Raw genomic sequence first — 16,448 nt, 5'->3', positions numbered from 1 at the left:
ATTCTAATACTTCTTCTTCCCTTCCATTCATGACTATGTTCGACCAAAAATCTTTCATATCTATTCCAAAGATCTAACTTCTTGTACTTAATAACTATGAAAGATCCAAACTATGTCAAAATGTGAAGGAATTTTTCTATAGTTTTCTAACTTGGTTCAGAAATGGTGGTACAGTCGAGTTTAATATGGCTTATGTTAGCTTTGTCTTTGTGTCTACGTCTAGTAAGCTATGCCTTTTTAGCCTGCAAAAGATGAAGAAAAGGGCGGCTTTTTGCACAGTCAGAACTTCTAGACACATGGGTTCAACATAAATATGTTAAATATCTGACAGGCCCCTTGTTCAGGTAAAAATTCCATACAATCATTAAGCTACTTGAAAATTCTTTTATAATTTGGTTGGTGCTTTGGTTTGGTATTCTGACTATGGCTTAATCTGATATTTTAAAGTTAGTTTGGCAGGCACAGTGGTTTACCCACGCTTGACAAGTAGATCCTTTGATCTATGGCATCAGAGCCTTGGAACTTTCATAGTAATTATGTAGTAGATCTGAAGTCTATGGAATAGATATAAAGTTTTATAAATGGAAAAGTAATAAACTCAAAGTGGTATATTTACCTCAAAATATGGATTTATTAAATAAATGGATTATTCAACAAGTAGATATGAAAACCATTTATAATTATGGCTTTCTTGATAGATTTAAATATAAGCAGATAATCAAAACCGCTGAACAATCTATTGCTTTGAATGCTGACGAACAAACCATAAAATTATTGAATAAAAAAGACATTGAAATATTTAAAAATCATTATAATTTTATGGATATTGGTTTAGTGAAAATTTCTTTTAAACCGCTAACCTTGAAAGGTCTTCCAGAGACATTTTTAGCTGCATTGTGTGATCCTAGAAATTTAAATTTCAGACAATCTCTGATGCGATCTATAGAATCCAGTCTTGCATATGGCCCTGCATATTTTAACACTCAGCCAAATTTTACAACTATCTTTGACTGATATGAATATTCTTGATGCTTTAACTCTAAATGTGAAAACTCATGGCTATAATTACGTGCCTGGATCTGAACTTATATGTTTGTCTTATCATATTTATTATCATCTATTATCTACTTAAAATCCTCGATGTAAATTAATCGAAGATGCTTCTAATTATTCTATGCTTATCAAAACAAATTTTGCAAAATCCAAGGTCACTACAAGGAGACCTATTAGATGGGATGAGATTAATTTCCCAAAAACTTTGATTTTAAATTCAGTCATTTCTCCAAAACAACTTGCGGAGGATGTGAAAAATTCAAAGTTAGCTCATGTAACTCAAAATACAAACGGTCGAATTTGTGTCCAATTTGACGATAATTCTACCATTTATAATCGAAACTCCTTTTTTATACAAAGAATGCTACCTACTATGCATCATATCTCTCCCGTTGAACCAGTATATGGTCTAGCTAGAAGTCGTGCTGCATTTTTGCGTACTTTAAATTATGCATATTCGCAACTCTATATAAAAATATTGAAAAAATTAAAATCAATCCTAAAACAAATATAGTTCAAGCTAATGATAATATCCCATATAGGGATAACCCCACTCCCTCTAAAATGTATTTTGATGTTAATTCTGGTTAATCATGATTCCACAGCTAATTGATTTTAGCCTTGGTTCACCAGCCAAAAATTATATTAAAAAGGAATTTTTTTTGAAAAATGGAAAACGTTTAGGACATGGTTTCTTGAAACTTATAGTTTTGATGAATTGAAAAATATTTCTAAAGAATTTTATGAAATATGTACATTGCATAATCTAATTGTTTGCTCTGTGCCATGGTATATGTCTGTATATTTGCCTTTATATGTAAAAGTTATTGAAAGGTCATATCAAAATAAAGATGGTACTGTAACTCAGACTGTTTATCCCCCTCAAACAACTTTCACATTACCCAATAATACTGGTATAACCTTCTCTGCTTTCAAAAAATTTGTTGATAATGAAGTTGGAAAAATCACTATTTCTGAAATAAATAGTTTAAGTGTCCAAAAAAATATTTAAGCCTTTATGTGAAAGTTCTTGAAGAACGCATTTCTTCTCTTGATAACAAGCTAGATATCATGACTTATTTGATTAAGAAGCTTAGCGATAGTCAAAAGTTATCTGATATTGCTTCTAACCCAGAAAGCAAAATAGAAGATTTGACAGCTAAGCCTTATATTCAAAGACCTCCTGATATTGAAGGATTTTGAAAACCCATTTATTTAGAACAACTTGTAAAACATCTTGAAAAGAAATTTTCTAGTTTAAATATAAAACCCATGGATCTGTCTAATATTTTTGTAGATTCTGTTGAATCTATTTCCAATAATTTTGAGGATATATAGTCCACTCCAATCTCTAAGATAGGAGAAGAAATTCACTCAGAGTTAAATAAACACAGAGAAATGGTGAGAAAACAACTGGGGGAAAATATGCTGATATACCTATTATCCAAGATCAACTCCTCAAGATGTTTCGGTAAAAGAAAGATATTGCTCTTTAACAATAACGTCTTATAGTGGAGATCATATATATGAATGGAACTTAGATAGATTAACTGAAATGCAATTATCTATTTTAGTCCATCGAATGTTAATGTATTCTACTATTGCAAAAGTCTGTAGTCCTAAAGATGACAACGGTAAGCCTGTTAGGATAGATTCTACTATACATAAAATGATTGTAGTAGGTTTTACTGGCCAACTTCATGGCTGGTGGGACAATTTCCTTTCAAGTAAAGAAAGAAACAAAATTTTTTATGCCAAAAATTTGTTACCTGGTGTTGATAACCTAGGTAGACAATTGCCAGCAGGTAGAGAAGACGTTTTTTACACCCTTATGCTTACTATTATTCAACACTTTGGAGGTAGATTTACTAATCAACATGAAAATACTCGCGCCCTCTTAAATGGTCTTAGATGTAGACATTTAGGAGAATTTAGATGGTATAAAGATACTTTCCTTGCTAGGGTTATGAATTTAGCCGAATTTAGATTAGAACACTGAAAGGCTAGATTCATAGATGAACTTCCTCCTCTGTTTGCTGGAAGGGTTAGAGAATCTATTAAAGGACAACATGGTGCAATTACTTGGACGGATTTCACTTATGGCTAACTTCTAGCAGCTTGCACCGAAGGACTCCAAATTTATAATGAGTTGAAACTGTCTAGACAAATTCAGATAGATAGGATTAAAGAAATAACCCAATTAGGAGACTTTTGTGATCAATTTGGAATGGAAAATCCTGTCTCTAGCAAAAGAATCGATAGAACTAGTAACCTAGAAAAACCTCATAGAAAAAAAAGGTATAGAGAAAGATCTAAAGAAGAGCTTGTAGACATAAAAATCCATCGTAAGTCTTCTAGATTTACAAAAAATAGGTCCAAAAGAGATCTATCAAAAATCAAGTGTTATAGGTGTAAGCAATTTGGTCATATTGCTCCAAATTGTAAGCTCCAAAAACTTAAGTCTCTAGAACTCTCTGAAGATATGCATGATAAAATTTTTTGTTTATTATATTCTTTAGGTTCTGAGTCTGATTATGAATTTGAGAATGATATTGAATTACCAGATTCCACGGATAGTGAGAATTATGAAAAACCTGAGGCTAATGCCTGCACGGATTGCACTAACAATGTTTGTGATTGTGAAAATGCTTTTTATAAATTAAAATCCTATTCTGAAGATTTAGATTTAAATGTTCAAACAATTACTGCTGACAGTGCTTTAGAATTGTTGAAAGAAGTTGCTGATAAAAAACTTCTTCAAAAAATTATTGATCTTGATTTTTCACAACCTAGCACTTTAAAACCTTCTAATAATAAAGTTGTTAAGAAAAATTCAAAATATTCTGATTCTGTTATTAATATGATGCCCCATTCTCTAACTGAGGTTAATAGAAGTCTTGCCATCAGTCAAACTCCTGGTACAGATACTTATTTTAATGATTTAAAAATGGAAGTTGAAAACCTAAAAAAGGAGATTATTTCTTTAAGACAAAATCAAATAATTTCAGATCATAGAATTTTTAAAATTGAAGAAAATATTTCCCAAAATGACATTGTTTCCAGTTCTAAAGGAAAAGAAAAAGATGCTAAAAATTCTGAAAATGATATTGTTCGTGATATGGATGTAAGAAATGATTATTTTTTAGGTGTGACGCAAATAGTTACTGTCCATAAATGGTATATAAATTGTACGATCCTGATTAATAATGAATTTTCTGTAACTAATGTGGCTATGATTGATAGTGGTACCGATGTTAGCTACATTCAAAAAGCATTAATTCCAACCAAATATTTTGAAAAAACAACGCATATTGTTAGATCTTCCTCTGCTCATTCTCTTGATATTAACTATAAATTGCTGCATAGGAATATTTGTAGAAATAAGGTTTGCATTCTGCATTTTCTTTCTAGTCAAAAATCAATTTTATCCCCCTATTATTGTAGGAACAACTTTTATAAATGCTATTTATCCCTACACACGTATTCATGCTAAAGGCTTTAAAGCTACCGATAAAAACCAAGAAATTTTTTATCCTTTTGTTACAGATCTAGTAACATGAGACATAAATGCTTTGATTGATATGAAGCAAAAAAATGTGAATTTTTTACAGCTTGAAATGATGAGTATGAATATTTATAATATAATGAATTCTGTAAAAATTCAAGAAAAATTAAAATTGATATTTAATCTTCCCTATGCAGAAGATTTCAAAGAAGATATTATTCCAAAAAAATCCAAACCCTGCCAAATGTATATAGAATTAGTAGAATTCGGCAAAAAAGAGATAGATAGTCTCTTACAAAAAGGTCTCATAAAACCATCAAAACCTCCTTAGTCTTGTACTACTTTCTATGTCAATAATGATGCCGAAAAAGAAGGAGGTATACCAAGATTAGTAATTAATAATAAACCTCTGAATAAAGTTTTAAAATGGATTAGATATCCAATACCAAATAAAAAAGATTTACTTTATAGATTATATTATGCCAATATTTTTTCAAAATTTGATCTAAAATCTGGTTATTGGCAAATTCAAATTGATAAAAGGCATACTTATAGAACTGCCTTTAATATCCTTTTTGAACAATATGAATGGAATGTTATGCCATTTGGTTTAAAAAATGCTCCTTCTGAATTTTAAAAAATCATGAATGATATATTTATTTCCTATATGGATTTTATAATTGTATATATTGATGATATCCTTGTGTTTTCAAAAATAATAGAAATACATTTAAAACATCTGAACATTTTCAAATAAATTGTGACACAAAATAATTTGGTTATTTCTAAACCAAAAATGTGTTTGTTCCAAACAAATGTTCGATTTTTATGACATAATATTTGTAAAGGAACAATTGAGCCTATACAACGAGCTATGGACTTTGCTGAAACATTTCCTGATATTATTATAGATAAAACTCAGTTGCAGCTATTTCTAGGAAGCCTTAACTATATTTCACCCTTTTATCAGAATCTATCTAGAGATTTATCTCCATTATATGATATGTTAAAAAAGGTTCACAAAAAGCCTTGGACTTAATTCCATACCGATCTGGTAAGATTAATCAAAAAACGTGTTGCAACTCTGCCTTGTTTAACCTTAGCTAATCCAGCTTGGTTAAAAATAGTTAAAACTGATGCTTCAAATATTGGTTATGGAGGAATACTTATACAATTTAATCCCCATAATAATGTTGAATGTTTGGTTAGATTTTATTATGGAAAATGGTCTGAAGCCAAAAAAAATACGCCACGGTGGCCCATGAATTGTTAACTATTGTTAAATGTGTTTTAAAATTCCAAGATGATTTATATAATCAAAAATTTATAGTTCGAACAGATGATCAATCTCTTAAGTACATGTTCGACAAAGATTTTAAACATGATGCCTCTAAATTGATATTTTCAAGATGACAAGCTCAGCTAGCCCCATTTGAATTTGAAATACAATACAAGAAAGGTAGTAGAAATTCTTTGCCTGATTTCCTATCTAGGGAATACTTAAATAATTAAATGAATTATTACACATACTTTCTTTCTGAAAATACAATAATTACTATTATAAAATGCATTTCTCTAAATGAAGATATTCATTTTATCATATTAGAAAAACTTATTCATAATATGATAGAAGAAAATTTATTTCTTCCTAATTTTGAAGATATACGAGATGAAATCGATTGGTATGATATTGACTCATCATTTGATAAATTCTAATCTAATTCATGCAACATGGCTATAGATCTACCCTGGAAAATAACCAGTGGTTGAAAAAGGCGGCAAAAGCCAGGGAGGAAGATACTCCTCTTCTAGATGAAGAAACTCCCATTCATTATCATATGCTTCTTCTTCATCCAATTTCACAGTATTCCAAAGGGGAAATATGAGTTTGGTTAATGAAAGAATTTTTCAAATTGTAGAATCATCTTCAAAAGCTCCACATATGAGCACTTTGATCCATTTGGATGAGATTCTAGTGGATCATCCTTTATTTGAGAAACTACAATCTTTTATATTTGCCAAGTAAAGCCGATTCATTTGCTTCAGTTGCCAAAGAAAACACTGCCAATAGGGAAAATTATTAAAAACTTTAAAATTGAGAGCTAATAGTTCTGTAGAAAATTCTCAAATATGTAAACAAAATGATCCATGGAAACTTCTCCAAAAACATTCATTAACTAACCTCTATTTGTCGGAGAATCTTATAAAGCAAGAGCCTTTTATGAATCAATACTAGTGACTACTGGAAGTATTGAAATAGAACAACATCAAATGGGTGAAACAACTCCAGATGTTCATGGATACTCCAAGATGGTCATTTAAAAACTCATATCTGTAGAAGATTGGGGAACCACTTCTATGACAGAAAGATTCATGACAATGAAAGGATCGAAAATCACCTTCACTTATTGGGACTATATAAAAGCTTCAACCAAACCTTATATTATAACAATATTAAACATAAACATACTTGGTTTCTAAAGGTTTGTTCTAAAGTCCTCGAAGACCTAAATCCCAATGGGTTTATTCAATGGTGGTCGTATCATGGCCCTACAGTAAAAATTCTGCCAGTAGAATATTTGTATTTGTAAAAAGAATGGATTAAAGTGTCGCCATTTCTAATAGACTTATATCATTCAGATCATGTCTGTAATCTTGATAAAATCAACCAAATATATTTCTTTATAGAATTCTCCATTCCATGGATACATAAATGGAGTATTGAATTCGGATACACGAAAGAACAAATTCCTAAACTTTATAGGCTATTCTATACCAATTTTTTAAAAAAGCTAAAAAGAAAAGTCCCCCTCACTAAGATCTCTCAAGGACAAGAATTGATCGAATCCATTAATCAAAAGATCGTCGCATACACCACTGTTCCATAAAAGAAAATTGTGGAATATAAAAACCTAAGTTGTATTTCTAGAAGAATCTTTGTACATGATGGAGACAAATTAGAAATAATCGAAAAATACTTTGAAGAAGTCCGAAAAAATTTGATGAAAACTGTGGAACAATGTTCGGATACTTCCATGAAGAGGCTTACAAGTGAAGAAGCAGCTGAATCTGAAGATATTCAAGAATCCCAGCCACTTCCTTCTAAAAACATTCTTAATGATAAAGAAATTGAAAGAGTTGAGGACTTAATCTATCAACTAAAATGCAAAGAAAAAGACAAGATATGATAGGTTTACTATGCTTGTCTACTATGTATAGGACCCATATATGGGACCCTTAAATAATAAAAACACTATGCACAGGGACCCACCTGTACTCTGCAAGATGCTTTTTATTTCTATATATATAGACACCTCATCTATTAGGGAGACAGAAGTTAGAAATGTTTTTCTTTCCTTAATTTTCTCTCCCTAAGTTTGCTCTCCCTTCTCTCTTCCCTTCTTGTATAATATTTCAAGGCTTTAATAAAATGGCAGCAAACCGACATTTATTATTTTGGCCTTCCATCCGGTCACTATTAAGCTATTTTTTTAAAGTACTTCTAATACTTCTTTTTCCCTTCCAGCTGTGACTATATCTGGCTAAAAATCTTTCATATCTATGCCAGAGATTTGAGTTCTCATACTTAGTAACTATGAAAGATCCAGACTCTATCAAAATATGAAGAAATTTTTCTATAGTTTTTTGACTTGGTTCCGAAATGGTGGTACAGTCGAGTTTAATATGGCTTATGTTGGCTACGTCTAGTAAGCTGTGCCTCTTTAGCCCATAAAAGATGAAGAAAAGGGCACAGTCAGAATTTCTAGACACATAAGTTCAATATAAGTATATTAAATATTTGACAGCCCCTTGTTCGGGTAAAACTTCCATATAGTCATTAAGCTACGCGAAAATTCTTTTATATTTTGGTTGGTGCTTTGGGTCGATATTCCGGCTATGGCTTAATCTGATATTTTAAAGCTAGTTTGGTAGGCGCCGTGGCTTACCCATGCCTAACAAGATCCTTTTCTTTATCGTATCAAAGCAAAAGTTTGAATTTTTGGCATAAAAATTTTTTGTTTCTTTCTTCATTTAAAAGGAAATTATCCCACCAGCAACGAAGTTGGGCAGTAAAGCCTGCAACAATCATCTTACATATTGTAGCATCTATCCTAACAGGATCACCGTCGTTATCTTTAAAACTAGAGACTTTTGCAATAGTAGAATACATTAAAATTCGATGGACTAAAATAGAAAATTTCCTTTAAGTAATCCATCTAAGTGCCATTCATATATATGCTCTCCACTATAAGACATTTTTGTTAAAGACCAATCTCTTTCTTCTACCAGGGCATCTTAAGGAGTTCGTCTTGGATAATAGGCAGTTTGCTTACGGGGAATATCAATATATTTTTTTCCTGGTTATTTTCTCACCATTCCTCTGAGTTTATTTAACTCTGAGTGAATTTCTGCTCCTATCTTAGAGATTGGAGTGGACTATATATCCTTAAAATTATTGGAAATAGATTCAATAAAATTAACAAAAATATTAGACAGATCCATGGGTTTTATATTTAAACTAGAAAATTTCTTTTGAAGAAGTTTTTCAAGTTGTTCTAAATCAGTGGGTTTTCAAAATCGTTCAATATCAGGAGGTCTTTGAATATGATGCTTAGCTGTCAAATCTTCTGTTTCGCTTTCTGAGGTAGATGCAATATCAGATAACTCTTGAACATCTCTTAGCTTCATAATCAAATCAGTCATGATATCTAGATTTTTATCTAGAGAAGAAATATGTTCTCTAAGAACTTTCACATAAAGGATTAAATAATTATTTTTTGCAATTAAACTATTTATTTCATAAATAGTGATTTTTCCAAATTTATTATCCATGAATTTTTGGAAAGCATAGAAGGTTATACCAGTATTATTGGGTAATATGAAAGCTGATTGAGGGGGATAAATAGTATGAGTTACAGTGCCATCTTCATTTTGATATGACCTTTCAATAATTTTTATATATAAAGGCAAATATGCAAACATATACCATGGCACAAAGCAAAAAATCTGACTATGCAATGCACACATTTCATAAAATTCTTCAGAAATATTTTTCAATTCATCAGAACTATAAGTTTTAAAAAAACCATGTCCTAAATGTTTTCTATTTTTCAAAAAAAAAATTCTATTTTAATATAATTTCTGGCTGGTGAACCAGGACTAAAATCAATTAGTTGAGTAATCATGATTAACAAGAATTAACATCAAACTCCATTTCAGAGGGAGTTGGGTTATCCCTATCTAGGATATTATCATTATCTTGAACTATATTTGTTTTAGGATTGATTTTAATTATTTCAATATTTTAAAATAAGGTATGCAAATCTGCAAAATTTAAAGTATGAAAAGATGCAACACGACTTCTAGTTGGAGCATATACTGGTTCAACTTGAGTGTTATGATGCATAGCAGATAGCATTCTTTGTATAGAAAAGGAATTTCGAGTATAAACGGTAGAATTATCATCAAATTGGAGACAAATTCTTCCGTCTGTATTTTGAGTTACATGAGCTAACTCATAATTTGTCACATCCTCTGCAAGTTATTTTAGAGAAACGAATGAATTTAGAATCCAAGTTTTTGGGAAATTAATCTCATCCCATATAATAGGTCTCCTTGTAATGACCTTGGATTTTGTAAAATTGGTTTCGATAAGCATAGTATAATTAGAAGCATCTTCGATTAATTTACATCAAGGATTTAAAGTAGATAATAAGCGATAATAAATACGATAATAAAAACATATATGATCAGATCCAGGCACGTGATTATAGCCATAAGTTTTCACATTTAAAGTTAAAGTATCATGAATATTCATATCAGTCAAAGATAGTTGTAAATTTGGCTGAGTGTTAAAATATACAGGGCTATATGCAAGAGTGGATTCTATAGATCCCATCAGAGATTATCTAAAATTTAAATTTCTAGCATCACGTAATGCAGCTAGAAATGTCTCTTGATGACCTTTCAAGATTAGCGGTTTAAAAGAAATTTACGCTAAACCAATATGAATAAAATTACAATAATTTTTAAACATATCAACATTTTTTTTATTCAGTAATTTTATGGTTTGTTCGTCAGCATTCAAAATAGACTGTTCAGTGGTTTTTATTATCTACTTATATTTAATTCTATCAAGAAAGCTATAATCATAAATGGTTTTTATATCTTCTTGTGGAATAGTCCATTTATTTAATAAATCATATTTTGAGGTAAATCTACCTCTTCTAGTTTAGTACTTTACATACTAACTTCTCCCATATCTATTTATAATACTTCATATCTATGCCATAGACTTCAGATCTACTACATAATTACTATGAAAGTTCCTAGTCTTTGATTCCATAAAGCATAGGATCTTATCAGGCGTGGGTAAGCTACGTCGCCTGCCAAATTAGCTTTAAAATATGGGATTAAGCCATAGTCGAAATAATAACTTCTCTGAAATCTTCTTTAAAAGGAAGAGAAACAATATGCTCTTATAGTGGAGAGAATATATATGAATGAAACTTAGATAGGTTAACTGAAAGGCAATTATCTATTTTAGTCCATCAAATGTTATTGTATTCTACTATTGCAAAAGTCTCTAGTCCTAAAGATAATGATGGTGAGCTTTTTAGGACAGATGCTACTATATGTAAAATGATTATTGCAGGTTTTACTGGCCAACTTCATGGTTGGTGGGACAATTTCCTTTCAAATGAAAAAAGAAACAAAATTTTTTATGCAAAAAATCTATTGCCTAGTGTTGATAACCTAGGTAGACAATTGCCAATAGTTAGAGAAGACACTGTTTACATCCTTATGCTTACTATAAAGATGTAAACATTTAGGGGAATTTAGATGGTATAAAGATACTTTCCTTGCTAGGGTTATGGATTTACCCAAATCTAGATTAGAACACAGGAAGGCCTGATTTATAGATGGACTTCCTCCTCTGTTTGCTGAAAGGGTCAAAATATCTATTAAAGGATAATATGGTGCAATTCCTTTGACGAATTTCACTTATGGCTAGCTTCTAGCAGCTTGCACTGAAGAAGGACTAAAAATTTGTAATAAGTTTAACTGTCTAGAAAAATTAAGCTAGTTAGGATCAAGGAAAGAATACAATTAGGAGACTTTTATGGTCAATTAGGAATGGAAAATTCCGTCTGTAGCAAAAGAATCCATAGAACTAGTAACCCAGAAAAACCACATAGTAAAAGAATGTATAGATATAGATTTAAAGAAGAGCGTGACGCTAGAAAAATCCATTATAAGTCTTCTAGATTTATAAAAAATAGGTCCAAAAGAGATCTAGCAAAAATCATGTGTTATAGGTGTAAGCAATTTGGTCATATTTCTACAAATTGTAAGCTCCAAAAACATAAATCTCTAGAACTTTCTCCAGACATGCTTGATACAATTTATGGTTTGTTATATACTTCAGGTTCTGAGTCTGATTATGAATCTGAGAATGATATTGAATTACCAGATTTCACGAATAGTGAGAATTATGAAAAACCTGAGGTTAATGCCTGCACGAATTGCACTAACAATGTTTGTGATTGTGAAAATACTTTTTATAATTTACAATCTCAGTTTGAAGATTTAGATTTAAATGTTCAAACAATTACTTCTAACAGAGTTTTAAAATTATTGAAAGAAGTTAGTGATGAAAAACATCGCCAAAAAATTATTGAGCTTGCATCCTCACAACCTAGCACTTTAAAACCTGCTAATAATAAAGTTGTTAAGAAAAATTCAAAAAATTTTGATTCTGTTATTGGTATGATGCCCTATCTCTAACTGAAGTTAATAGACGTCTTGCCATCAGTCAAACTCGTGGTACAGATACGTCTTTTAACAATTTAAAAATAGAAGTTGAAAACCTGAAAAAGGATATTATTTCTTTAAGACAAAATCAAATAGTTTCAGATCATAGAATTTTTAAAATTGAAGAAAATATTTCCCAAAATGACATTATTTCCAGTTCTAAAGGAAAAGAAAAGGTTGCTGAAAATTCTAAAAATGATATTGTTCATGATATGGATGTAAAAAATGATTATTTTTAGGTGTGATGCAAATAGTTACTGCCCATAAATGGTATATAAATTGTACTATCCTGATTAATAACGAATTTTTTGTAACTAATATGGCTATGATTGATAGTATTGCTGATGTTAGCTGCATTTAAGAAGGATTAATTCCAACCAGATATTTTGAAAAAACTACGCATATTGTTAGATCTTCCTCTGGTCATTCTCTGGATATTAACTATAAATGGCCGCATACGTCTATTTGTAGAAATAAGGTTTGCATTCCGCATTTCTTTTTTGTAGTAAAAAATCAATTATATCCCCCTATTATTTTAGGAACACCTTTTATAAATGCTATTATCCCTACACACATAATGATGCTAAAGGCTTCGAAGCTACCTATAAAAACCAAGAAATTTACTATCCTTTTGTTACAGATACAGTAACACGAGACATAAATGCTTTGATTGATATGAAGCAAAAACATGTTAATTTTTTACATCTTGAAATGATGAGTATGAATATTTTCAATATAATGAATTCTGTAAAAATTCAGGAAATAATAAAATTGATATCTAATCAACCGATAGTAGCTATTTGTGCTGATCACCCAAATGCTTTTTGGACTGGCAAAGAGCATATTATTTCTCTTCCTTAAGAAGAAAATTTCAAAGAAGATATTATTCCGACAAAATCTAGACCCATCCAAATGAATACAACATTAGTAGGATTCTATAAAGAAGAGTTAGATGGTCTCTTACAAAAGGGTATCATAAAACCCTTAAAATTCCCTTGATCTTCTACTACTTTCTATGCCAGTAATGTTGCCGAAAAAGAGCAAGGTACACCAAGATTGGTAATTAATTATAAACCTCTAAATAAAGTTTTTAAATGGATTAGGCATCCAATACCTAATAAAAAAGATTTACTATCTAGATTATATGATGCCAATATCTTTTCAAAATTTAATCTGAAATATGGTTATTGGCAAATTCAAATTTATAAAAGGCATACTTATAAAACTGCCTTTAATGTCCCTTTTGTACAATATGAATGGAATGTTATGCCATTTGGTTTAAAAATGCTCTTTCTGAATTTCAAAAAATCATGAATGATATATTTAATGCCTATATGGATTTTATAATTGTATATATTGATACTATCCTTGTGTTTTCAAAAAGAATAGAATTACATTTTAAATATCTGAATATTTTCAAAAAAATTGTGACACAAAATGGTTTGGTTATTTATAAACCAAAAATGTGTTTGTTCCAAAAAAAATGTTCGATTTTTAGGACATTATATTTGTAAAGAAACTATTCGGCCAATACAACGAGCTATGGACTTTGCTGAAAAGTTCCCTGATATTATTACTGATAAAACTCAGTTGCAGCGATTTCTAGAAAGCCTTACCTATATTTCTACCTTTTATCAGAATCTATCTAGAGATTTAGCTCCTTTATATGATAGGTTAAAAAGTGATCACAAAATTCCTTAGACTTAAGTCCACACCGATCTGGTATGATTAATCAAAAAACGTGTTGCGACTCTGCCTAGTTTAACCTTAGCTAATCCAGCTTGGTTAAAAATAATTAAAACTAATGCTTCAAATATTGGTTATGGAGGAATACTTAAACAAGTTAATCCACAAAATAATATTGAATGTTTGGTAAGATTTCATTCTAGAAAATGGTCCGAAAGTCAAAAAAATTCGCCACGGTGGCCCATGAAATGTTAACTATTGTTAAATGAGTTTTAAAATTCCAAGATGATTTATATAATAAAAAATTTATAGTTCGAACAGATGCTCCTTCTATTAAGTACATGTTCGACAAATATTTTAAACATGATGCCTCTATATTGATATTTGCAAGATGGCAAGTCCAGCTAGCCCCTTTTGAATACGAAAACAATACAAGAAAGGTAGTGAAAATTCTTTGCCTGATTTCCTATCTAGGGAATACTTAAGTAATTAAATGAATTATTACACATACTTTCTTTCTGAAAAAAAAAATAATAATTACTATTATAAAATGCATTCCTCAAAATGAAGCTATTCATTTTATCATATTAGAATAACTTATTCATACTATGATAGAAGAAGATTTATTTCTTCCTAATTTTGAGGATATACAAGATGAAATCAATTGGTATGATATTGACTCATTATTTGATAAATTCTTATCTAGTTCATGAAGCATGGGTACAGATCCAGCCTGGCAAATAAACTGTGGTCAAGGAAAAGGCGGCAGAAGCCAAGGAGAAAGATACTCCTCATCCAGGGGAAGAAAATTTCCTTCATCATCATATGGTTCTTTATCATCCAATTTCCCAGTATTTCAAAGAGAAAATATGAGTCTGATTAATGCAAGAATTCCAAAAATTGAGGAATCATCTTCAAAAGCTCTGTATATATGAGCACTTTGATCCATTTGGATGAGATTCCAGAGGATCATCCTTTATTTGAGAAACTACAATCTTTTATATCTGCCAAGAAAGTCGATTCATTTGCTTCAGTTTCCAAAGAAAACACTACCGATAAGCAAAATTATTAAAAACTTTAAAATCAAGAGCTAATAGTTCTCATAAAAAATTCGCAAATATGTAAACAAAATGATCCATGGAAACTCCTCCAAAAACATTTATTAACTAACCTCTATTTTGTAGGAGAATCTTATAAAACAAGAGCCTTTTATGAATCAATACTAGTGGATACTGGAAGCATTGAAATAGAACACCATCAAATGGGTGAAACAACTCCAGATGTTCATGGATACTCCAAGATTGTCATTAAAAACTCATATCTATAGAAGATTGGGGAACCACTTACATGACAAAAAAATTCATGACAATGAAAGTATCGAAAATTGCCTTCACTTATTGGGACTATATAAAAGACTTTACCCAAACCTTATACTATAACAATATTAAATTGTTTCTTTCTTCATTTAAAAGGAAATTATCCCACCAGACACGAAGTTGGCCAGTAAATCCTACAACAATCATTTTACATATAGTAGCATTTGTTTTAACAGGCTCACCATTATCATCTTTAGGACTTGAGACTTTTGTAATAGTAGAATACATTAACATTCAATGGACTAAAATAGATAATTGCCTTTCAGTTAATCCATTTAAGTTCCATTCATATATATGCTTTCCACTATAAGACGTGTTTGTAAAAGACCAATCTCTTTCTTTTACCAGAACATCTTGAGGAGTTGGTCTTGGATAATAGGCAGTTTGCATACGGGGAATATCAATATATTTTTTCCCCGGTTGTTTTCTCACCATTCGTCTGAGTTTATTTAATTCTAAGTGAATTTTTGCTCCTATCTTAGAGATTGGAATGGCCTGTATATCCTCAAAACTATTAGAAATAGATTCAATAGAATCAGCAAAAATATTAGATAGATCCATGGGTTTTATATTTTAACTAGAAAATTTCTTTTCAAGAAGTTTTTCAAGTTGTTCTAAATCAATGGGTTTTGAAATCCTTCAATATCAGGTCTTTGAATATGAGGATTATCTATCAAATCTTCTGTTGTGCTTTCTGAGGTAGAAGCAATATCAGATAACTTTTGACTATCGCTTATCTTCTTAATCAAATCAATCATGATATCTAGCTTTTTATCAAGAGAATAAATATATTCTCCAAGAACTTTCACATAAAGGTTTAAATAATTTTTTTGTGCAATTAAACTATTTATTGCAGAAATAGTCATTTTTCCAACTTTATTATCAACAAATTTGTGGAAAGAAAAGAAGGTTATTGTAATTCCCCAAATCTGGTACACAGAATGTTACACAGTGCTCATGACCCTGAAGGAAAACAAGCTAACCCATGATTGATATCTGTACCTGTATACTAC

This window comes from Capsicum annuum, chromosome 12 (genome assembly GCF_002878395.1).
Source record: "Capsicum annuum cultivar UCD-10X-F1 chromosome 12, UCD10Xv1.1, whole genome shotgun sequence".
Classification (NCBI taxonomy): Eukaryota; Viridiplantae; Streptophyta; class Magnoliopsida; order Solanales; family Solanaceae; genus Capsicum; species Capsicum annuum.
Note: the sequence above shows the minus strand (reverse complement) of the source record.